We start from the raw sequence: 26,286 nt of genomic DNA, 5'->3' as shown, positions 1-26,286 counted from the left end.
TGCTCGTGAAATAGTAAATATAAAGAAAAAGATATAATAAATTCACAAATGAATCAACTTTCTCTAGATCTCGATCTAGATCTAGATCTCATGAGAATTATACTTTAATTCTATCAAAAATCAACAAATAGCTTTGTTGAAGCAAACAAGCAAAAACAAAATCATTCTTAAAGACATCACAGGATTGAACTTATGAGTTTTATCATGCTGTGAAATCTGCGGTACAATGATAACGTTTGGATAGTATCAAATCGATAGTATCAATAAATCTGTATGTGATTTACAATATGACGGATTTTTAAATATTAATTAGATAAATATAGGGGAAGGTGGGGCTACATTTAGCTGTGGGGATAGATCGCTATACGACTTTTTAGCCTATTTATTACATTATTTAGATCCACAATTATTTTTTCTAACCAAATTGCATCATGTTAAAACCCAGTTTCCATTAGAAATATCCGAAAAAATCGTATAACAACGTAGCCCCATATCTTAAAGTTACCCCACCTCTCCCTATTGTTGATGGGGAATATACCACAGAAAGTGCAGCTACCATTCGAATTTTTCCCAATCGACAGTCGATACAATCGAAAAGAAGTTGTTACTCCTGGTTTACGTTCCACCTCTCTATTCTTATTAATTTTTCTTTTATTGTAGCTTATATTTTAGAATTCACAGACATGTTTATTGAGTAGTCTTCAGAAAAATGCATGTGGGAAAAATAATTGAATGGTTGGCATTCATGGGTGATCAATTGAGGAAGTGGTTTTAATTCAAGTTGTCGCCTCAGTGAACGAATGCTGATAAGATGCAGAGACTGGAAATGGAAATTCATTGAAAAACATCGGAGGGGTAGCTCAATGTGCCAGTATTCCAGTGAGAGAATATTCCAGTGGTGAGAGCATGCGTTGGGAGAGAAGCTGGGGACCCTCTCAGGATGGTTAGATGCTGAAGACTCCAGCATCAGTACTAAGTTGGCATCGCCGGTGAGCTCCCACAAACAGAATCTCTCCTGGGTTGTTTTTGCTGAAGAGTCTCCCGCTCGTGAGGAAGATACAGCATAAAACCGTGCTTCCAGACATTCTGCACTTTAGTCTAGTGTCGGTTCTCATTCCGATCGGACTCGTGAAAATTACCGGGACTTACTACCGTATAGCTCTGTATTAAACTCAAAGTTGGAATATAATCTATTGGTAAATTTTCTTAAGAGGAAAAATTGGTGGAGAGAAATCAGAGATCTTTTATTGCATCCAAAATTTTATTTTAGGCTCTATAGCTAATAAAATGTCTTTGTGGAGGTGACAATTTTTTTTTGCTATAGGTGAGACTGGGAAAAATTAATTAAATTATTGGGTCGGATACCGCGCGAGTGTTTTACTTTGAATTATTGCAAGTCGTGCTCAAATAGTGAAACGCACGTCTAAATTGAATTGGAAATTTTCATTGCTGGCGGAATCTAAAACTAAATCAATATATGTACAGTGCGTTCGCGGTTCGTAAACTATATTTCGTGGCTCTTGAGCTCCACAAAGATGCAACATATTGGATGAACCTGTGCAATAGTGATCACTATCAAAATCACTAATATTATTGAAGAGCTTATAAGCATCCCTAAAGTACACAATTGCACATACCGCAGGAGAATTGCCACAAATACCAAATACCATTTTGTTCTGGCAAAATATATGTAGATCATGCGAAAAGTATCCGGTAAATTCAATTAATTTAAACAACAGTCGTGGAAAACATCTGTGGAAAAAGATATTATTCTATATTATCCTGAATTTACCAGTGGTGGTGTTTATCGCAAAATTTGAGTGCATGTGCAATACATAATACAGTACAATTGCATAAAACTCAGCTGTGTATTTTGCAAATTATTGTGAATTTGAAAAGGATTATCACTTCATGGAATTCATCAGCAGTGGATTAATAATTCCGCTTTGTGTGCTCAAAATTGTGGATTCCAGTGATTGAACTTACAAAAGAGGCAAGTCAATGTATTTGAAGAGATAAAAATTAAATACGGTTGCATTTAGTTTCAATTTGGAGAGAAATTGTACCAAGAATTAAGCATATCATCGTTTTTTCTGTTTTTTGTGCTTATCATATTCTAAATGAATAGCTAGTTAGCACATGTGTATGAATTCCTTTCACCACTCAATTTCAAATTTTAATGCCTCTTTGAAATATTTCCTCATGTACAAAATGCAACAAAGAATCGCATGGAATTGTAGTCAAATCCGCAACAGAATTTCCTAAACAACAACGGTCCACGTTGAAACAATAAAGATTAAAAACAAGCAATGTATGTTCATTCTATGTAGAGTTTAGGTATGAAATGAATTATAAATTTCTACATGAAAAAATCAAAATGATAAAAAATCATCTGAAATCGTAACAAAATTTTGGGTCTTTAATTTCGAAGTGTGGAATATTTAACTGACTAAACTTAAAGCGAAAAGATGAACAATAGAGCTTCCCCAAACATTTGCTACTGATCAATTTTCCGTCTATTTATCTCGTAGTTAAACAAAATGGAAATATGATATTAAATGAGGCAAAACGATGATGAATTCAAATTTCTAGGATAAGGGCCCTGACAGACTTGAGAATTATCCGAGAGACGACTTAGCGTAGTTGTTTTCGAAATAATGGTTAAACCGTATTTCTATCATTTTCCACTAAGTCGTCTCTCGGCCTAAGTCGTAAGTGTGTCAATTATCTGCCGTTATTGCTCATTTAGATATTCAACTGTTTTTGACGAGTGGCAGATGATCGGAAGTAGGGTAAAATGGGGTAATTTGGAATCATGTCCAATTTGTAACTGTGAGAGTTCCAAACAGTTTTAGATGGTAAAAGGAAAAATAACGAAGAAATACTCTGAAATGTAAAGTTTTTTTCTACTTCTTTGTGGTTTTCTTTTTCTCTTTGACTATCTGCAACAGTGAGAAAATCCCTGAAAAAATCTCAAGATTTCAAAATAAACATGATTCTAAATTACCCCATCATCTTACCCTATTATAGAGTTATTGAATGTTTTACTCCTCGAACTCTACCGAAAGAGCGGTTAATAATCCTTAAATTTTTTTGATCATCTTAAACTTGCTTTTACCAGATTGATTTCTTTTTTCAACGTATCTTTTAAAGACGAAAAACTCTACAGAGCGTATTTCTGAGACGATTTGGGCAAATTCTACGCCATAGTATCAGTCTTTTATTCGATATTCAATAATGTTGTAAATGGCTGTAATGTATTAATCCCCATTTTATTCAATTTAGGTTGTAAACAATAGAATTAATCAGTACCAATGTAGTTTTACATAAGATCGTGAATGTACATGTACAGCATAAAAAAGTGAAATATTATTATATACTGCATCCTTTATTATTTATTATGCTTCCTAAAAAACTTGTTTAAAAACCCATTAAAGTATCGTAAAAATTGGTTAATCTCAAAAACAAATATTTAATTTTATTGTAGATAGCCCCAGATAGTTCAAATTTATTACGTATAGATGAAGGACATGAAACAGGATGTGCAATAAATCAAACAAATAAATAAACATATCAGAATTGTAATCATGTAATTAACCACTTTTATATATATGGTAATAATTGATCATTTTGAATGACCTACTAAGTAAAATGCAATTTATTGGTTAAAAATTGAAACAAGTCGAATGAACGTTATATTTTTTTTATTTTCCTGTACATTTTAGAATCAACCAGTTGAAGAGATCATTCATAATATTATCACTAAATAAATTTTAAAATTTAAATAATTTTTCGGTTATTCGCTTATGGTTATTCGATAATAAGGGCGTGTATGGACGTGAGAACTAGCCAACAGAGGGTTTATCCAAATTACAATCGAAATGCAAATCAAAACTACATCTTCATAATTTTTTTACTTTAGATGTATTTTAGCTTAAGGGCAGAATCACATTGACAGTAAAATGCTCATCGTATTTCGTTAATTTACGCATTTTCATTACAATTCTTACGTAAATTCTCAATTACCGTATTACCTTATCTCACACTCGGTGGCACTAGGTAAAAATAATATAAGAAAATTGAAGAAATAAAACGAACATACGATAAACGGTGAGTAAAAACTGTACGATTAAGTAAGTCAAAAGAAACTCTTTTTGTTAAAATACAATATCTTGATACTCTTGGGGATTCAGGATTAATTTGTTTGATAACGCCATTGATTGTTCAATTTTGGATGCGTTAATGAGGTGAAAAACTTGAAGAGCTTTGGAAGACTCATTACCAATATAAATTTGAAGATCATCTACAGATGACATTAGCCATTTTGCAATATTGAAGGTAAATCATTAATAGATATAGAGAACAAGGGCCTAGTACATATGTAGACCTTGATGGCATGGTCTTTGAAAAAAATTTCGTAATACTTCACTTTTCAGTGAAGTTGTATTAAATAAAGGCACTGCAGGCAGAGGATGAAAAATTTAAAATTAAAAAAATTTTAAATTGAAAATTTTTAATTTTAATTTCATCCTCTTGCCTCCTTCCCATGCGGCTATCGCCGTCATAGCATCCATTCGTACCTCCAGGATAGTCCGATAGAAAATTACTTGACTGGTTGTATGATGTTACTAATCAATTGTTACAATTAACAAAGAAGACTACGAGAAAAGCTATCAAAGGCCTTAGCCAAATCCAGAGGATTAAGAATGACGAAGCGACGTAGATGATCTTTCAAAAGCCAAACTGAAAGTCACAGAGAGGTTAGTTTTCGTTCAAATATTGGGAGATCTGTTCGTGAAGAAGACCTCACAAAGCCTTTGATAGAACAAGAAGATGGTTGGTGGGCTTGAAGTCAGAGGGAGATTTGATGGTATACGTAATTTTGAGAATAGGAACTGTAAGGGCCTTGATAGACCTGAGGATTAGCCGAGAGACGGCTTAGCGTAATTATATTAGAAATAATGCTTAAACTACATTTCCATCATTTTTTACTAAGTCGTCTCTCGGCTTAAGTCGTTAGTGTGTCTAGGACATAAGAATACGTTTCTAAGAATGCGGATAATTCGAAATTTTAATATATAATTGAAGACATCTGTGAGTACTCTAAGGATTACCGGGAGAAGAATTTTGATGAACTGAAGAGTGATTACCTCACACCCCGTAGCATTCGACCTGATACGTGAGATAACGTAAACTACGTTATCATGTGAAACGCAGCTAAAGCTAAAATCTTTCCAGAAAGAGAAAATGAATCCTAAAAGGCATTATCTCCTGAAATTTCAAGTCATTATCTCTAAACGCTTGGCATCTAGCTTTTTAGCTAGTTTAGTAACAACGAATATGTTCATTCTACGCAAGCATTTGTCGTATTTATAAAGCTGCACTGTCAAAAGGATAAATTTTGCTCTCACTGTGTATAAGTTCAAGGCTCTTCTATGTAGCTAATGAACGTTATACACAGGTTTGAGATAAAACTCAGAGTGATTTTATTATGTATTCCTGTGGGTTTATCAATTAAATCACGCTATTTTACGACACACTCCCTCTTTCCTATCCCAGTGGCTCATTTTACTGAATAATATTCCCAGCATGTTGAAAGGAGAAAGTATGGCAATAAAATAGAGATATGTGAAGTGAAATATCCCTTCCAGGAGTGATATAAAAGAGTCCTCTTGTGTATGAAAACAACTTTCAAGCAATGTAGGGAAATGGTGAGAAAAGGATTGGGGAATATATTGCAAATAAATTGCGGTCTAACACCTCTTTTATTCACCCTGGTCAAAAACTTATTATATTGTATATTCTCCAAGCCAGACGAAAAGTGCCAACACACGATAAAAAACATACCCCATCTCTCACTAATGCACAGAAATACTATGATTACATTTCTATACAGGCCATACAGGCCCAAAACCATTCTTTACTGTAATAAATTATATTATTTGGGGAAAACAAAGTGAAGGCCGTGAAGGCACTGTCCAAATTTTAGATTCCATATCGTATCCCCAATGCCCTAATTTTGAACCCTCAGCAGCAGGGGTCAACCCAAATTTTCATCGTCATGAACCAATTATTTATGGTCCTTCGTAACATATGTACTGGATCAAAATGATAACAATGCGGCTTTGCCCATTTCCACCATAAAGTATACCAAATGCATGAAAAGGGCGCGATATCGGGGGTTTCGATGCTTAATTTACAATACACTGAACACATTTTCACTAAAAACTAATTTAATATACGCAAACGAGAAAGTTTTCCATGTCACTCCACAACTATCGAATATTACCAACTTGATCTCACATCCAACTTTTCCAGCACATTTCCATCGAAGGTTTGCCATTCCATTTATGAATTTACTGTCCCTGCTGGAAAATTTCATTCACGTATCATACCATTACTGTGAATTTTCATAAATTTATGAAAATTTAGCTGTGACTTTATGTAAAAGAACATTTACAATATAAATCTGATTTCCATTTCAATGATTTCAAGAAATTGAGAGAAAAAGTAGTTTGCAGAATCGTGTGAATGGGTTAGGGAAAGACTTACAGTAATAAATTCACTATATTCATGAATCATTGAAGTTTTATCTGTTTTATCAGAAAATATCAAGTATTTTTCTATAAAGCTGCAGTGTGGAAATAAAAAAAAACTAACTCCTTCAGTACGATAGGGTCATTGGTGATCCATAAAAAAATCCTACGGTCATCTATTGTTCTGTTTTGCTCTAATGGTGTCTACACACTAGAATCAATTTTCGTGAAAATTGCCTTTTTTTGAATTCTGACATTTCTGCTTACAAGGATAGGGGAAAGTTTCTTTAAAAAGGCATTTTTTAAAGAAATTGCTCCTAGTATGTAGAGGCCATAAGAAGTCAGAATCAGAATACACATTTCTTCTGACCCAAATTTTTGGACTACTCGTTCTTAATGGAATAATATTATGCAAGAACTATGATTGTTATCAGGAATAGAGGATTTTGTGTTGTAGTAACAGGCTCCTGCTCGGTGCAAACAATTAATTATTTGGAATAAGGCATTTAGCAAAACATAGTAAAATACACGGATTTTGCAAAATAAAAATCCGAAAGCACGGAAGAAGTATCAACTTCTTCCGTGCACTTCTGGACCGTTTGCCATGGACTCAGTACTCAGCAGATTCTTCCAATACGTTGGAACATTACGATTACGATACGATTACTTTTGTAAACTACCGGTCGGACTCTTATGCCCTAGACGCACTTACGACTTAAGCTGAGAGACGACTTAGTGGAAAATGATGAAAATGAAGTCTAACCATTATTTCGAATATAATTACGCTAAGCCGTATCTCAGCTAAGGGCCTTGACAGACCTGAGGATTAGCCGAGAGATGGCTAAGCGTAATTATATTAGAAATAATGGTCAAACTACTTTTCCATCGTGTTCCACTAACTAAATCGTCTCTCGGCTTAAGTCGTAAGTGTGTCTAGGACGTAATCCTCAGATCTGTTAAGGCCTCTTAGGGGAATAGGCTCTCTTAACCCTATAGCGACGAGACAATTTTTGCTGTCCGAAAATTAGCAATGAAAATGAAATCGATAAACAAAACTTGTTAAACGTCTTACATCTAACCTTCGAAAAGCAAACAGAGTCTGATTCCGTGTATTTTTTCTTTCTATGAACGATAGGGACAAAAATAGCTAAAAAATTTAAGTAATTTTTCTGACAATGCCAATGACTGATAATTTTCAATCTAACGAAAAATATTATGTTTGAGTATTATAGCTTCCTTTTCCAAAAGGGTTTTGCTTAAAAAAAAAACTGGAGGTATAAAAAAATGGTTAGAATTAATTTTCAATATGAGAATTTAAAAATTCGTCATTTTTTAGCTTAAAAATTTACTATATAGCAAATAGGTGGAGACTTGCAAAAAGTATCCTAGATTCCTTCAAACTTCTACTTTGCAATCACGTATAAACATAAGAAAAAAATAACTTTAGGTAGTCAGGGAAAATTATATTCTTTATGGGACACCGGTGTTCGAATCGTCCTTAGGGTTAAGGCAACTAGCCACCACATCGTCTAGCACCCAGCTAGATTCCCCAGAGAGACTCAAGCCCACACGTATTCCTTCTCTGACGTTCTAGACCGTACTGCCTCTCTCGGCTCTCCAACTTATAGATACAGTGACAAAGACCCAGACTCCGTTCAGTGTCTAATAAGATACAGTGACAAAATGACACCGCACCGGTTTAGAAACGACTCAGAAACGGATTTGAATAGTAAGGTTTATAAAATCCAGGATTTTTGCAAACGTATATAATTCATTGGGAATACAGTAGACTCTTTCAAATTCGAGCATTTGGGACTGAAATGTCACCCGAATTAGAGAGAGATTCGGGTGTCAAACTTGTCATTCAACGATTTCGTGTCCATCTGCATACTCACATTAATTTTACATGCTCATATTTATTGTAAATTTCATTAAAACCCTTCAATAATGCAAAATCACATCATAACTCAGACAATCCATGGCCAAGTTGAGCATATTTGCTTCATTCGATAACTTGAAAAATGTTGGCATTTTTTCAAATTTAACTGCTGCCCGAATTAAAATGTTGTCCGATTTTAAAAGAGCCGAATTAGCTAGAGTTTGCTGTAGGTTTACACTTTGTAATATAAATATTTCGATATGAATAATCAGGGAATACTTGTAAAGGGAATTCAAAGCTATTTTAAACTATATGCAGATATTCAAAATCTTTCCAACCTTTCCAAAACTTTGTGCTTGAAATGAGCACAAGAACGAGCAACTTCTCATGAGCCAATGCAGATTTCTCCATTTCAGTTTCAGTTGCTCTCTTTTATTCCAAATATGACTTTTTCAAGTGAATCGTGTATCCAAGTGAATACTAATATATTTAGTATTTAGTATTATCCGTTTTGAGCAAATTTTTGCCACTGAGCATCACTAAAGGTCAGTCACTTTTTATCAATGTGACCTATGTGTGAATGTGACCTAATTCTGATGGGCTTTTCTCGAAGCTTCCTCGGAAGTATCACTTCTGTCCAAAATGTCTGTATCATCGACGTATTTGTAGCTAAAGTTGTCGATTCAGTTGTCATTGTCAACAAGTCAGAAGTGGTCAGCAAAATTATTGAGCCCAAAGCACTTCCCTGAGCCTGAGGTACCCAGTTTCTATAGATCTTTATGCGGTGTGTTCTTCACGCTTATCAGACCCGTATGCCACACCTTATCGAAAGCCTGGTTCGCATCTATGAACACCGCTGTACAGTACTGTTTCTTTCGAATGACCCGAATGACTTCTTTTACAACTCCATGAACCTCAATGAATCTGCTCAATAGTATCATATCCCTCTTGAAATCCGAACTAATGTAATGGAATCTGATTCCTGTTACTGACAGGCCGTAATCTTTTTAAAAGGAGCTTTTCAAATATTTTTGACAAAGGTAATAAAAGACTGCTTAGTCGATAAGATTCAACAACTTTCGGTCTCTTCCCGGTCTTTGCGATCATCATCATCTGTGCAACCTTCCATTGAAATGAGAAACAACCAAGGCATAGAATGGCGTTAAGAATATTTTGAGCCAGTAAGGTGTATATTTCTGTGATATTTACTGCAATACCTTTCAAATTACAAGATTGTAACCCGGTGTTTTATTTGAATGGATGTTTAGTACACTGAGAGAAATCCGAAAAAGTCAAAATAACATTCCGGAAATGTTTATTTTACCCTGCAGTATTGATCCGAAATCGGTGTAAATATTACCCTTTTTAGGTGTATTAGGGGTTAAAGGTACCCTTTTTCATGTTGATTTTACCCTTAAAAGGTGTAAAATTAACATTAAAAAATGTTGATATATTTTTACACCTAAAAATGTTGAAGTTATGAGGAAAAAAGTTAATCGCACCCCCGTTTTTTTCTCAGTGTAGGGGAATTCTGTAACAGTATGACAATGCCATATGATAATTTTTTTTATGTAGTAAATTCGGAGGAACTAATTCAATATCCAATTCATATAAATTACTAGAAGCTTTATAGAGATCTTTTTAATGATCTTACGATGATCACTGGACTTTAATGTTGTTCTGGTCTCCAATTTTACGGCGAAAATTTGTCATATGACATTGTTATACTATTACAGAATTCCCCTTCTACTTACTTTTGCTACACTCAGAAAAATAATCAAATAAAACTTATTCAAATCGATGTTGAATTCACTCTTTTTCGTTGTGATTTTGCATTAACTATATTTTAGAGTTGATTTTACTTCTATTTAGGTGTAATATTCGGAAGAGTTGTTTTAATTTTTTTGTCCTAAAATTCATATAGCAAAAGAGTGTAAGTAACTCTTTTTAAGACTGAAAATTACTCGTTTGAAGAATTAAAATAACTCGTTTCAAGAATTAAAAAGATCATTTTTAGAGTTAAAATAAATCTTTCAAATCCCAAAATGGATAGATTTTGCAATTTTATTTTTTTTTTATTTTATCTTCTTTATTAATATTTTCTTGACCTCAAGTTCCTTATGTTCCGAGCGAAATACTACGTATGCTGAACCCACATGTCTTCATGAAACACTGTTTGGCATATTTCTAGTTGATGTTCCATATGAACTTGGTCACACGAAAATCTTCTTGACTAAAGTATATTCTTAAAACGAAAACACTTACGCATATACTTCAGTCGAGATGAAATTTTACATCGAAAAAGAGTAATAATTACACCGATATTCTTCGAGTTAATTCAACTCGACGATAGAGTTGTTTTAACTCTACAGTTTTTTTCTTAGTGTAACTATATTGTTTGGAATTTTCGATGTAAGATCCTCTCTGTGAGAGATTCCGTTGTAAGAATAGCTAAGGGTAGGTAGGGCTACTTTGAGCTGTGAAGATACATGGATATACGATTTTCTCGCATATTTCTAATCGGTTTGGAATTAGTATTAGAATGGAATCCGTCATCAATATTACTCAAGTAATTGAAGGAAAATATTTTATGATTAGTATAATTTTTCGCTGTATAATTCACAAGAATATTCATAGTGAAAACGGTGAAAACTGATCACTGATTACCGTTTATTCAAATTGGGCATTGACAGATTTTGATTAAAAATTTAAGTTAGGGCATCACAAATTATTTTGTGCACCATACCATTTTCATTCCATACAAGACAACCCTTCCTTCATTACAAAAGCAGTGAAAAAAATTATATACCACGTAAACATAGCTAAAATCGCATGTATGTGAAGAATTACAGTAACAAAAGGGTTAAATCATTCCTTTTAGTTTTTTTTTGAAATCGTAGATAGAACAAAAGATTCCCAAAAGAAGTCAGATTTTTTTTTATTTTAGAAAAAAAATTAAAGCAATTCTCAGTCTTTTGTGTGTTGATAGACAGAATAAAAACGAATTTATTCAAATACAAAAAACATAAATCATAAGTCATTCTATTTACTGTGAGAGTCAAAGAAATTCTATGTTAACATTTTCATTGAGACCTGTCAATAGGTTCGCAATTTTGTGTTGATAGAGATGAAAAATTGCGAAATATTTATACGACTGTCACTCCCTGAAGGAGATTATATGCTTTCTTGTAGAACACGAGAAAAAAATTCATTTGAAAAGCTTTTCGAGTTTTCTGATAAAGAGAAACATTCAGTCAAGTTGGAAATTTGAAAACAGTGCGGGAAATTGTAATGTTGCCAATCATTTTGGACAAATACTCCTTGGCTGGTGCAGTATTGGAGTATATTGCAAAATTCTTGTGATATATAATACATTTAGATAAAATGTAACACTGTGAAATATTTGAAAGCTCGCAGGAAAAAGCTTTCTCATTCACATTTCATTCTTAGCCCAATGAAGGCCTGAAATTGACAGCATTCATGGGTATAGATTTAATTGTGATGTGACGTACGTTATAATGAAATATCAGTGTATAGAGTACTTCTCTCATTTGTCTACATAATGTATGGACTTTTCTGATAAAATGGATAAAATAGTAAACTACCTATATTCGGATCGTTTTTGTTTGAAATAATGACAATAGAAACGTTGAAAATGTATTGTTGTAGCCTGGTTATGATGGATATATGAGTTCTTGTTCTTCCTTCCATTTAAATTACTTCTCACTTTTGAATGAAAACTTTATAAGGAATAGCACAAAAGAATCCTAATTGAATTGTGCTTCTACACGTTTTTACTAAACGTGAAAGGTACTCTTCTGGATTCAATATCAATATTCAATCAATTTCTGGTGGGAAAAAGCTAAAAGAGGAAATATTCGAAATACCTTTACCAACCAAAAAAACAATGTAGTATATTATCGACAAAGGGAACAGTGGTATCACATTGCGCTAGAAAGAATGGAATGAAATGTCCATTAGAAATCCACTTTAGAACAATATGGGTAAATTCCTCCAGGGAAAAGGATTTTTTTCCCATCATCAAATAACGTATCAGAGTACCAACATTCTACATATCAGAAATTGCAATAAATTTCCTATTTCTGTATTTATATATTCCTTTTGAAATATCATCATCATGGTAGCTGGTATATGAAATCTAATTTTGTGAGAAAAAAAAGAGAGAAACTGAGGCAGTTTTCAAAGCTATATAGAACAACGACATTTTCCCATGTTCCTTTGCAAAAAAAACTCATATGCAAAATAATTAAAAATAAACAATGCGTTTTTGTGTATTTTCAATACAACCTTTTTGATTGTCGATTTGAGATTGAGGGAGAACTTTTTCATTTTATTTATTTTGTCATCCCCATCAAAAATAATGTAAAACAATATGATAAAAGTAACCCCATGACAAAATAAAATTATTATGATTCAAATTGGAAAGAATAATATTAAAGTTAATCAGTTCACACTCTCCCCCCAGATTTCAGCAGTGAAAGTGAAAGTTTTTTTTTAGTAGAATGATTCAGAAAGTGAAAAGCATCATGGGATAAAATTTTATTTCATATCACAAATGAAATCCGTTGGAATTTTCGTTACCATTCTGCTTCATGGTAGATTTCATGGATTTCTGAAATATTTTTTGCGGAATTGAATGGAAACCATCGCAAATATTGACAAATCTGTCTCGTTCTCCCATCAAAACACTGAAATATGGGGAAAAGAATGAAGCCGTGCTAAGGCATATATTGTGTTCCTTAAGGGGTCTATCATTTTTTAAAAGCAATACCTTGTAATTTGATTTTTATTTTTTTTTATATTTTTCTTTTAATTTAGTATTTCTCAGAATTCAAACAATTCAATAAGAAGTTTTTATTATTTTTTTTTAAATTTTTAATGATAGAAGGTCTTCAGAAAAATAATTTAGAGAAAATTATTCAAAATAATTTAGAGAAAAACATATAATCAAAAGCAAAGTGATGTGTACTTAAACTTTCGTTTATGAACTTAAGACGATCAGCCTCACTGGTGCTGGAATTCTCAGATAACATCACTTATTAAGCTTTTTTCTATTACTTATCAATTTTTAAAAAATAATAATATTAGGAAATTGAGAAAAAAGAGATGACTAAGCATCCCAGACTTTGCGAAATGCTCTAACTTGTGACTTAGGGGACTGTAGGCATGGTTCGTACACAATGAACCTTCAAACAATACGAATTTTCTCTTTGTTTGCAATGAACTTATTCTTCGTTAATCGCATTAAATGAGATGAGAAGGAAAAATTACTTATTGGTTCAAACTAATTGCAAGCGGTTCAGACTTGCTAGAAATTCCCAGACCTTTGCAAAGAGTCTATACGGTTCATACATAACCCAATTCTGTTAAAAGATACGGTCTCTAGAGTCATTTTTCCTTTTCCCTTGGAAAAACCGTGTAAGGAATAATGCAACTCTATTTTCGTATAAGGACGAAATGTCAGCCTGGACAACCTTTAAAACATATCTAAAATTATAAAAATTGCACGACGAATTTTCGAGCAATCCCAAAAACATGGTGTTGGTAGCGAATGCGAGTAGTGGTAGGAAAATGGGGGGAATGCTAATGGTCCCAGGATCAACTTATGGTGGAGAGTCTACCGAAGGTCCCAGATCTGTAACCGTTTGTATTCTAAGCTTATTAACGATCAGGAGGATAGACGAATAGACAGACAGACGGGCAGACAGCGTGACAGAACACACGGTGTGACATATGGAAACTTCAAATTACGAAAATTCTACTAAAATTATGACAAAAGTTTGTAAATTTGTGTAAAAACAAGTAGGGATGGCTTGTATGGGATTTCTTCGAAAATCCACTCATTATACTATGGATCTGTATGCCAATAAACATTATTTTTAGTCAATTTCTGAGATAAAATCTCCCTGTCATCTTTGAAAATCCCCCAAATGTGTCTCGGCTAAGTCGAAATTTTCGGAGGGAAGCTCCGTCCGGACGCGGCAACACAATCTGTGGAGTCTTCAACCCTAAGATCAGAAAACTCACTCTTCTACCAGAGCTTTCGAAACGCTCCGTGTCTTCCTCAGTGGTCGAGTGATGTAAAAGACCACTGGGTTTCGTTAATTGGGGGATCGTATAACCTTGGCGGGAGGGTTCCAGGGTGCTCACACAAAGATCTCGGAGACACGGCACCAGACACTTTTCAATCATCACGAGACAACTCAGGTTGTCTCTCAGGTGAGTTTTCTGATCTTAGGGTTGAAGACTCCACAGATTGTGTTGCCGCGTCCGGACGGAGCTTCCCTCCGAAAATTTCCACTGAGGCTGATCGGCAATTTCCCCCACAATATGTCTCGGCTAAAATAGAAAATCTTCTAGACTTCACTTTTATTTTTAAAACGTAGTTAAGTTGTGAGTAACATGACTCGAGAAGGTATTCTCAAACGATTATACACATTAAAAAAAAACCAAAAGGAAGGAAAATGAGTTGAGTGGAAGGTGTCATCATTTTATCGACACGATAATTCAAAAATCCAGATACGAAATATTACATTTTGGGTGTGAAAGCAAAAGTTCCTATTGGTACAGATGATGAGAAATGGATATGTTCTAGAGTCCCAAACACCATGTATCAAAAGCGAAAGCCTGACCAAATCACGGCCAAGTATTTAGCCAATGTCGAAGAATTGAAAAATTAAGTGGTTAAACGGTTTAGGTTCAAAGAGCACTCGTAGTGTCAAAATACGATTATGTAGCTAGCTAAAACTATGAGTAAACTAAATTTCGTATTTTTTCATTAATTTTTCGTGTTTCATTAAGAAAAAAAAGGCTGAAGTGAAGGACCTAGTACAAATTAAATAAGATACCAAGGAGACACTAAACGAGTTCTAGAAGTTTTGACGGCAAATCTGAAAGTTTTCCAATTACACAGAATTTTACGCTATTGAACTCTTGAAATGCAATATCCTATCATTAAAATATTCGAATACTGGATGTAATCGCGGAAATAACAGGAAACACAACTTAAATTGGAATTGAAAAATTTAATATTTGTATATTAAAGACTTATTAATATAAATTATTTTAAAAATATTGTATTTGGTAAATGGAATTTTTCTATTTTTATAAAAATGTTGCAATTTCAACTACATTTACTGCACAACACTGTATTGCAATTAATGCCATATAATTCCAAATCATTGCGCTTCGAGAGGAGCATTAATTGAATAATAAAATATAAAAGAATAATAGTAAGTATTGATTTTTGAAAATTTTCAAATACTGACGCTTTTTCAGAAGCGATTTTATGTGACAAAACGTTGGAAAAATGATCTGGAGTAATGCTGAGCGAGAGATTTTTAATGTTAAAAGGTAGATATCAATTCAAAATACCCCCCCTTGTTTAGGCAAACTATCGAGATTAGGTGCACTTATAGTTGGATTTTGATTTTCTAGAAGTGTCTCTTCTACACTGAGAAAAAAAGACGGTGCGATTAACATTTTTTCCTCATAAATTTAACACTTTTTTAGGTGTAAAAATATAACAAGATTTTTTAATGTTAATTTTACACCTTATTAAGGGTAAAATTAACATGAAAAAGGGTATCGTTTACCCCTAATACACCTAAAAAGGGTAATATTTACATCGATTTCGGATCAATACTGCATGGTAAAATTAACATTCCGGTAACAGTGTTAACACTGAGAGAAATCCGAAAAAGTCAAAATAACATTCCGGAAATGTTAATTTTACCCTGCAGTGTTGATCCGAAATCAGTGTAAATATTACCTTTTTTAGGTGTATTAGGGGTTAAAGGTACACTTTTTCATGTTGATTTTACCCTCAAAAGGTGTAAAATTATCATTAAAAAATTGTTGATATATTTTTACACCCGAAAAGTGTTAAAGTTATGACGAAAAAAGTTAATCGTAACCTCTTTTTTTCCTCAGTGAAGGTATAAATCTTATTCTATATGTACAAATATATTTGTTAATCTTTCGAATAATTCAAACTCAATTTCGAATTTTCAAACTTATTTTTGCATAGAATAGGTAATATTTAAGAATATAGTATTACACTGAAAGAAGCAGTTAAAAGGGTTATGCCTTAGACCACCTAGACTACGGCTTACTGTCTAACAAATGGGAATGTAGTTTAATCATCATTTTCATTATAATTACGTCGAGCTGTATCTCGGCTTAAGACCGAGAGACGGCTTACGCTGACTTCCGGAATTGATTTCGAAGTTGTCTCAGGAATCATTAGGGGAGATTTTTCAAGATTCACTTGTGCCTATGTGGTGTATCTTGAAATATAAGCGTTCAACATCCTAATTCTTTAAGGTGACCTAAATTTTTTTCTGACTGATTTAGAGGAAAAAGTCTAAATAGACCAAAAAATGTTTGTTTTTGGGTGATACACTCCATTAATCCTTATAGAGGCAAAGGAGTTTACAATACGTGATTTTGCTCTTAAAATTAGTGTTCAATGTGCATAATGACAGATTTCCGATATAAAACTGTTTCTCCTTCGAGATCATTACCTCCATATGACTCAATATTGTAGCCAAGAATCACCTCATACCTTTTTGGTAACATCTTGCAAAATCACCATAGTACCGTGGATGTTAAAACACTTATATGCAATATCCAAGCCACAGGGTTGATACGATACTTTACTTTTTGAGAAATACTTTCCCCCTTTTCTTTTAGAAAGTATCGGCATCCATCATATGTTTCACTTGCTATTTCACCGGAATATGTACAATAATTCAAAAAAGTGAGTAACCTCTGAGGTCTATACGGCATATCACAAAATCTCTAGATGTTTTGTCCCAAAAAGAAAAAAAAAATGTATGGCATTGTGTTGGCCAATTGTACCCCACGGCGAAAGGTGAGAAAGTGTAGCAAATGGACTTACACCTCGTCCAATGAAAACCACCCTTGGAGAAAATCATACAATACAGCCAGTGGAGGAGGCAAAAAAGAAAGAATAGCTTGTATCCTTTGTATGACATACATATGTAATGTATCAACATTTGCTATATACAATCAACTTGAATATATTCGGGGAGGCTGATACTTCTGGGGAGTTGTATTGAAATCTCTCTAGACTTTTTTTTTCTTATATATGGGATTTTTGCCGGAGAGGAAGAGTGATACAGTCACACCAAGCACGTATAAAAAGGTTGAATAAAATTGTCATTTTCCTGTTTGTCGAAATGACAAAGTGGATAAGTTTCTTTTCGGCACAAACATTTATACACATCTCTATACAATTCGTCTTTCTTTTCTTACTTTCTTTACGGACATTCTTTCGATCAGTCTTGTGGATTTCTTGCAATAGAACATTCTTGGATTGATAGCGCCATATAGTAGTATTTTACAGCAGCACTGGTGATAAAGTTGCATTACTAAAATTAAAAAGTTTCGGTTGTTTGCCGTCCAATTTTGGCAAATGTGAGTGAATTGAATTGTAAAGAGAGAATTTTTTAGTGTTTCTTTCTTTTCATTTATCACTATATTTGAGAAAATAAAACAGTGAGTTCTGAGCTTTTAGAAGATGCTATTCAGTCTATTTATTTCAATTCACTCCTGTTTTTTTCTAGACTAAGGTACTCTGAGAATATACCATGCACTGATGTTGATGTTATGTTTTAAAAATATTAGACAAAATATATTTATATTTAAATCGATAGTGTAGGCAATAATAGCCTAAGGACATGTCTTTAATTCTCTCGTTTGGTAATAACTTTCCCGATTTGAAAGCTTTCTCCGGTTAAGCGCTTTTCAGCACTACAATCAGCAGAACAATCAGCACTAAAGCAGCGAGTACGTGAACTTTCACTTTAGGCTTCCGGTAGACTGTCGAAAAGGTTTGGATTTTCTTATAAGTGGCTTTGTCTCTTCGAAAGGTTATTGCTGAACAGAGTCAATTAGGAAACCAAAAGTGAGCTGTTTTTTTGGGAAACAATTTCCAAAAAGCAGACAAGACAGAAAAATTGATTTTCAACACTTATTTTACTTCGACTAGAAGATAATTTATTTCTAAACAAAATAAGCCTTTGTTTCATTTGACCAGTAAGTTTTTTTCTTAATTGTGGAAAAGTGGAGGAAACGCGCTTCAAAATTTTGGTTGGATGTTTGTCCGAACGCATGCTAATCTTCCAGAAGTTCCTTTACTTTCGTCTCTGCATCTTCGGAAGTACTTCGAATTCGATTCTGACATTTTTTGGTGTACTCTTAAGCCGTCTCCACACTGAGAAAAAAACTGGGTTGCGATTAACTTTTTTTCCTCATAACTTTAACACTTTTTAGGTATAAAAATATATCAACATTTTCTGAGGTTAATTTTACACCTTTCTAAGGGTAAAATTAACACGAAAAAGTGTAACTTTAACCCCTAAAACTCCTAAAAAGCATAATATTTACACCTATTTCGGATCAATACTGCAGGGTAAAATAAACATTTCCGAATGTTATTTTAACTTTTACGGATTTCTCTCAGTGCACGGTAGAAACATTTAAAAAAAAAATGCTTTTTCAAGAAAATTTCTTTAAAAAAAAAATTAAAGAAGAAATATATAGATTAATTCTTTGACCTTATGATTGAAGACATATAGTTCTAATATTTTTCTCAAATTTATAAACTTTTACCACGAATCTTGTATAAATTTAAATATTTTTAAATATGCCAATTTCTGAAAAAAATATTTAAAATTATTCAAGGAAATAGAATAAACAAGATAAAATTTATTACCAATTTTTAACAGTAAAATGGGCGGGCAATAGTATATAAATAATTTTCAAAATAAGAATATTAATGTTTAAATAATATAATTTCTCTGACAAAAAGGCAAGTTATGTTTAGCAGCATTAACGTCTTCGAGTAATTCATGATTAATTCTGTTTTAAAAACTTGACCACAGAATATTTTACTGACAATTTTAAAGGTAATTTATTAACCAATATTTTTTTACTGACCGAAAATATTAATTTCTTTTATAAATTACGCATGAAAAAACAGAATCTGCATAATGATTTTCATAGTGTAGGCAACATACGAACATCCTTCATTATTTATTACAATTTCTGCTTCTTAGCAAATAAAATTAATTTTCAAATTATGGTAAATACATGAATTTAAAAAGCAAAATGGACAAACTTTAAGTGCTATAAAATTTTAGAATCAAAAATAATTAGCTAAAATGATTAATCGACAAATGGTTAGTAAATTATTCATTGAATCAGTAACAGAATGAAACACGAAAAAGTAAAGGGGGTGACAAAAACTCACAGGTTTGCTAAAATCTTAAACTTTTATTCTAAATACAATAGCTTAAAGCAGAATCGTATTCTTTATATTTACTTATCTCGTGAATACGAGTTTATAGCCGGCTAATAACCTACACTGAGAAAAAAACGGGGGTGCGATTAACTTTTTTCCTCATAACTTTAACACCTTTTAGGTGTAAAATTATATCAACATTTTTTAATGTTAATTTTACACCATTTTAAGGATAGAAATAACATTAAAAAGAGTAACTTTAACCCCTAATACACTTAAAATGCATAATATTTACACCGATTTCGGATCAATACTGCAGGGTAAAATAAGCATTTCCGGAATGTTATTTTAACTTTTTCGGATATCTCCCAGTGTACTAATAACCTCTGGAAACAGGTTCAGGTTCAGACCGTTCTGACTTTTTAGGGCATTTTTATGCGGTTTTTTGAGTGTTTAATAAATCGGTTGAAATCGGTTGCAAACTATTAATTCTTATGGCGTAACAGTATTTTTGAGATACAGCATCTAAATCACAAGTTTCAGCTTTTTTATGTAAGAATTTTATTTCTTAGAGAGTATGCCCTCAAAGCACCTTGGTGATCATCCCTGCGGAGAAACAGTTTTACTACTATACAGTGTTCATTTCCGAATAAAGCCTTTCCATTGTCCTTATTGAATTTTCACTGCATAGTTGAGGGCAAATAAAAAAGCTTGAAGGAGTACTTGCTGTTTTCACAACCCTTAGCACTTTGCATAAGGAAAAAGCCAGGAAGTACTGTGGAAGTCTTTCAATTGAATGGTTTTTTTTTCTCCACTACATCTTCACACATTTTATAAAATACATTACATAAATTATTGAGGGTATTTTTTCGAATACTCTTCAGGTTTTTTTGTGTGAAAATGCTTGAAGTTGTTCCGATATGGGAAGGAGCATTAAAGTATAAATAAGGACGTCATAAAATGTGTAAAGAATGGTGAAAAAGCATTGAAAGTCTGGCAAACATTGACAAGCAAAATACAACTCAAAGAGAAACTGTTACCATAAAAGACTAACTTTGGCATTTGAAAAACTTTTTCTCATATAATAGTGAATAGAAAAGTTTATTTAGCCATTAGAATTTCATTGAGGCTTTCCGAAGTACAATTTCGGCTTTTGTATTTAAATTAAATTGAGTTTTTTAATAGTGATATCTGTTGCTCATGACAGTTACAACAGCTCATAAATTAATTCGAAAGCTTTAAAGAACACATAATTTGCCTTTGGAGATTGTTGAAGCTCTTAGAATCTCATTGAAAGGCAATCAATACATCAATTACGCTAAGAACTATCGTTATTGAAGTATTAACTTTATAAAATTCTTCTTTTTTCTTTGTTCAATGTTCGATATACAATACATCTAACTTGAAAGTATCTCAAAAGACGGATCAGAATATTGCTTTTTTCCATTAAAAGCTGTTCTCAGTGGCTATAAGTTATTTATTATATTTTACTGCGATATAATCAAACATCAGTTAAGGATAGCAAATAAAGCAATGTTATGGATAATTAAGGAACAATGTACAGAGACTTTATTTATATAAACCATTAATGTTTTCATATAAAAAAGTAATGTATTAATTTAGAAGCAAATATTAAGAGATTCATACAAAACTTATTATAACTGAAAATTAAATTAAAACATCCAAAAATTAAAAATCTCTCATAGAGAATATCGTATACAAAATTAGTCTAACAATTCATGTTTTGCTTTACTTCATTGAGGAACTTAAGGTTTTCCATCATTTCTATTTAAAATGATTGTCACAGAAGCCTTAAGTAGTTCTCTGTTGTCAATTTTCACAATGCAGAAGTAATAAAAAAAAAAGTATTCACTATTGTAAATCCAGTTCACAGTCTTTCTTATGTCGTCTAATACCCTTAGTTTAATACTCAACCTAGTTTCTTTAATTATTAAAAATAAATAAAACTACTATAAGATTAAAAATAAAAAAAATAATAATAAAGGTAATAATTATTTCATTACATTTACATCCAGTTATAAATACGTTTGTTCTAGTGTCAAAAATTTAGTGAAATAGGTGGCATACTGATCTTTACCTCCAAGGTCTGTAGCTGTACAAACCTGGTTTTTAATGATATTGGAACAAGATTCTACCTCCATTTATAGCTTTTTCTTTGAAATTACGATATTTTAATTACTTTTCTAGAATTTTTTTTTTTCTTCAGGTAACCTAACCGTGTTATCACACTAGGATTTTTTCAATTTGTAAATTCAATTTGATTTTCAGATGAATTGTTTCTAAGCGTTATTTTGCATTAAAAATCATTGGAATTGATAGATTTTCGCTTTACAAAAAATATGTTTAAACATGCTAAAATAGCATAAATATGGTCTCTCAATTAAATTCGAATTCAGCAAATTAAAATGCTAAAATTGGTCATTAATTTCTATTTTATTGCAAATAAACAAGTATCCTTTTGAACCAAATTGTTCTTATTAAATTTATTTACTCGTAATTAATTTTTATTTGTGGCCAAAAAATAAGATAAGTACAGTAATTTAGTGATAAACTTGAACGCGAGTGAAGCATCAGTATCGGGAGTAATTTGCTAATTTCCTTCAAAGCCATTGTGCCAAGAAATCTCCTGTTTATATGACATCACACAGATTTTCAACAATATGTATGAGAGTCGCTTCATCAGCCCTTTCCCTACAAATCTTTCTTCTGGCTTTGGGGATCCTTCTCAATAACAGATAAGTGACTTATAAGACATTTTAAGTACTATCACACATTTTCCGGAGTCATTCACAATTAAAAATCTCGCGGTAATATTTGAAATTGAGCAAATTTCTTGCAAAATTGTGTCCTGGCTGTGAGAATTTTCAAGTAAATTCTAGAAATCTTATAATGCTCAATTGGCTCAATTGAATTCAAATTTAAATTGTGAAAATCCTAGTGTAATATTAATATTACCGTAATGATATTACCCATTTTTTACAGCAAAGAGGAACTTTAATTTTTTTTTAAATCATGTTTAATTTATATTTATTTGTTTACTTTTATTTTTAGCAGCGATTCTTTACAATCACAGCTTTTATGGTCCTAGGTGAAATCCGATCTCGTCAGATCGCGCCCAAACTTTGTATAAAGACGCTTTGACACTTCTAGATTACGAATATCATATGTGCCAAAAATCGATTATCGTGGACATCCCGTCCCGTGTACTATCCGAAGTGCAAACGCTTCTAGAGAGAGAACGGAGAGAGATATCGACAAGCGGTTTTCGGCAAAGACTAAATATCGATGAGTGTCTAGAAGTAGATGATGTCAGGTCTCCCTCTTTCACAATTTTGAAATACTCCTAAATTTTTTTTTCTCAATATCTCAGCCCCTACGACATCTATCGGTCTCAAATTTTAGTATGTTATAGCTGGGCCTAATACCTTTCGAATAAAACAAAATTAAACCCCTCCGACCCACCTGACCTGGGCTATAAGTGCTCAAAAATGTAACTTTAAAATAGTTATATCTCTGGTTATATTTGCTGGCATTTGAAAAATTTTAGTGTTTCGGAAAGCCCTTGGGATTACTACAATTTTTCTGATACTTCGTAAAGAATCGCGACGAGATAATTTTATCCAATTCGACTGATAAGAATAGTTTGCTCGATGTGATTTTTAACTCTAATCTTCATTCAACTCAAAATCGAATTTTCAAGAATTTCAGCTATCATAAGCTTATCTGCACTTATCACTGGTTTTTCACGACAAGCGAAAATACCTCCATATTAGAAACTTCTTGTCATAATATGGCAATTATTTTTTTGCTGACTCTTCATTTACGAAATATTATACGTATCTTTTGATAAATTTAAAGTAGATTCAGTTCATTTTACAATAAATACCAAATCTTCTTCTCACAATCTGAACCCTTCATCGAAAAGATATAGGTATATGTTGTGTATATCAATCAAGGGCTGTTTTCGTTCAAATACTGAAAAGAAAACCAATCAGGCATTCAAAAGCTTAACATGTTTGGGTTGAATAAATTCACTATAGAGGAGAGATTTATTCAAAACCATCACACTGGCAGCAGATTTTACAGTGTTAAGGTATGACATACCTTAATCTATGTAGCGCAAAAGATGCTTTTTGTGCAGTATTAGCGTTAATGTTGTCGTAATTTAATCAGGGAAGCAAGTGAATGTGCAGCGGAATGTAATATGCAAATTACATCCATGAATCGAGAAACTAATTGAAAGTTTTCAACGACTTTCCAATTGTACCAACCTTCCAAATGCAATCTTGATGAGATTTCACATTTATCAAATAATTCTCCTGTATAAGCTTTCACATTGGCAGTTTGGATAATAAATCTCTTAACAATAATTTACGATTATAACCTGTAATGTAATGTATTGTGAAACTAACTAATTTACAATGTTCACCGACAGTCTACACCGCAAAATAATATTATCTGTCATTGTCTCATTATTATGGAAATTTGTGGAGAAAGCCGACATAGACACATTTTTTGCAGGGATATTGAGGAGTCCTGACGTGGCTCAAATGCTGAATAAATTCTCCTTTCCCTTATTTAAGTACCATAATGACGAAGATGTAATTTTGTCACTGCCAAAACATATTGACGGGATTCTTCCATATCAAAATTGTTAGCACAGAAGACCAAGATTAATTTTAATATAATGCAAATTATTAAATTTTATATAGCCAAAAGAGTGGCATTACATTGAAGTATAAAGCTATGTAAAAGAGAAATTTGACTAATTGTGTCTGTCCCGTGTTGTGTGTCTGGAAAAAGTTTGTCACATAGCTTTTAAAATATTCCAGAAGACTCCTTCAAGATATTAATCAAAAGACCTTTAGACACTTTACTTGATACCCACTTCTGTTCTAGTCTTTAATTTACTCTTTTGTGCTTCTTTTGAATAGAATGAAATTTTTTATTTTCAAAATAAGCAAAAATTGGTGCGTCGACTTTCGGAGAGAAGAGGGAGGGGTATTTTGGCTGGTCTTCCAATATTAAATTTATAATTATTATTATTATTATATGTATTATATAAAAATGCTTTAGAGCTAGTGCTCAAAATAAATAATTAAAATATTTCGAGTTTAGTAATTGAGTAATTGATACCTCCAAAGGGTTACGTGGGTCAAGAAGACTAAGAAAGCGGAATATTTTCTCAAAATCTTTTTCAAAATATTAAAAAAATACTTAATTGAAGCTCTTAAGGATATAATAGGAAATATTTGGAATTGGGATTTCAGATGAACCTACTCCGAAAAATATTGTCAACTAATTTTTTTTTTTGAAAAAAGGTCTCCGAAATTTAGGTTCCACAGGCTCAATTTTTAAAATATTTAAATCAAAATTTCAGAAAATATAGTTTAAATGTAGCACTTTTATATAGAGGCAGCCAAAATCTCGAACGCCAAAATCCCGAAAGCCAAAATCCAAAACGCCAAAATCCCGAAAAGGCCAAAATCCCGAAAGTCAAAATCCCGAATGTTCGAAATCCCGAAAGGGATGAAATTATATTGAGGATAATGAGCAGAATAATTTCCCAAGACACAGAAAATTTCCCTTCGCCTCCAGCAAAGCGCGGGTGCAATCGTGGGAGTAGCTATGACATTTTTAAGAATTCGGGAGTTTGGCTTTCAGGATTTCGGCTTTCGGGATTTTGACCGGGACCCCTTTTATATACCTTAGAGTTTGAATTAAATAATTCTTTTTATTAAGTCGAAAAAAATGAGAGAAAAAATGACTATTTTCTTATTCCTTGGACCCACCTAACCCCTTAAAGATTTTAAATTTCATAACCATTTTTTACTAACAAGGGGAGGAACCCAACTGTCTCCCTCGGATCGGGATGAAACTTGGCATGTAGGGGGAACTGGGGCAGTAGTAATCTGGGGTAGTTGTAAACACTGTGATTTTTTTCATTAATTTTAAGACTCCAGAGGATAAAACCCATAAGCATTCATAGATACCATGGGGATGTATGTCCACAGATGAATTAGTCAATAATACTTTAAAAATAAAAATCATTTTTCCTGAAAATGTTGATATTTCAATTATTTTGGTCATTTGGATTTCCACCTGGAAATTAAAAACTGTGTAGAATAATCGAAATGTAGCAATATCAGTTCTTTCCTACATCTTTTAGGATTATATTTATGCATTTACTAGACAAATTGAGATTCTCATTATTTCAAAAGAATTAATAATTGGTCAGAAAACAGCATTTGGGGTAGATGTAACCAGGCAATTTCAATTTCACAAAATGAGTAGGTAAAAGAGCGGGAAATTGACCTTCATGCGAAATATCTATAATTCATAGATTACGAAAAACATTGGTGGCGCTGTGTTCAATAAAAAGTCACATGATGTCAAAATATGGGGAAAATCCATTGAAAAATGTCTTTGATATGCATGCTTTTAGTTTTTTTGCTATTTTAATTATTCTTTGTAAAAAGTGTCATGATTTTTTGAAAAATATACAGTCTTTATATATCTCTTAAGTAAGGTAAAGTACCCTTTATTCGACCGGTTCCTCT

At 32.6% G+C, this 26,286-nt stretch overlaps 1 protein-coding gene across 1 annotated transcript in view; it reads left to right on the top strand.

Moving 5' to 3' along the window:
• Window positions 1–968: 968 nt before the first annotated feature.
• Window positions 969–26,286, top strand: part of LOC129806694 (uncharacterized) — a 174,939-nt gene continuing 149,621 nt past the window's right edge. Inside the window, exon 1 of the mRNA XM_055855464.1 lies at window positions 969–1,993. The gene's annotated coding sequence lies outside the window, so the exon portion shown is untranslated. The remainder of the gene's footprint in view (window positions 1,994–26,286) is intronic.

The sequence above is a fragment of the Phlebotomus papatasi genome, chromosome 3 (genome assembly GCF_024763615.1).
Source record: "Phlebotomus papatasi isolate M1 chromosome 3, Ppap_2.1, whole genome shotgun sequence".
Lineage (NCBI taxonomy): Eukaryota > Metazoa > Arthropoda > Insecta > Diptera > Psychodidae > Phlebotomus > Phlebotomus papatasi.
The sequence above is the reverse complement of the archived record's forward strand: the minus strand, read 5'-3'. Positions and strand labels throughout refer to the sequence as shown.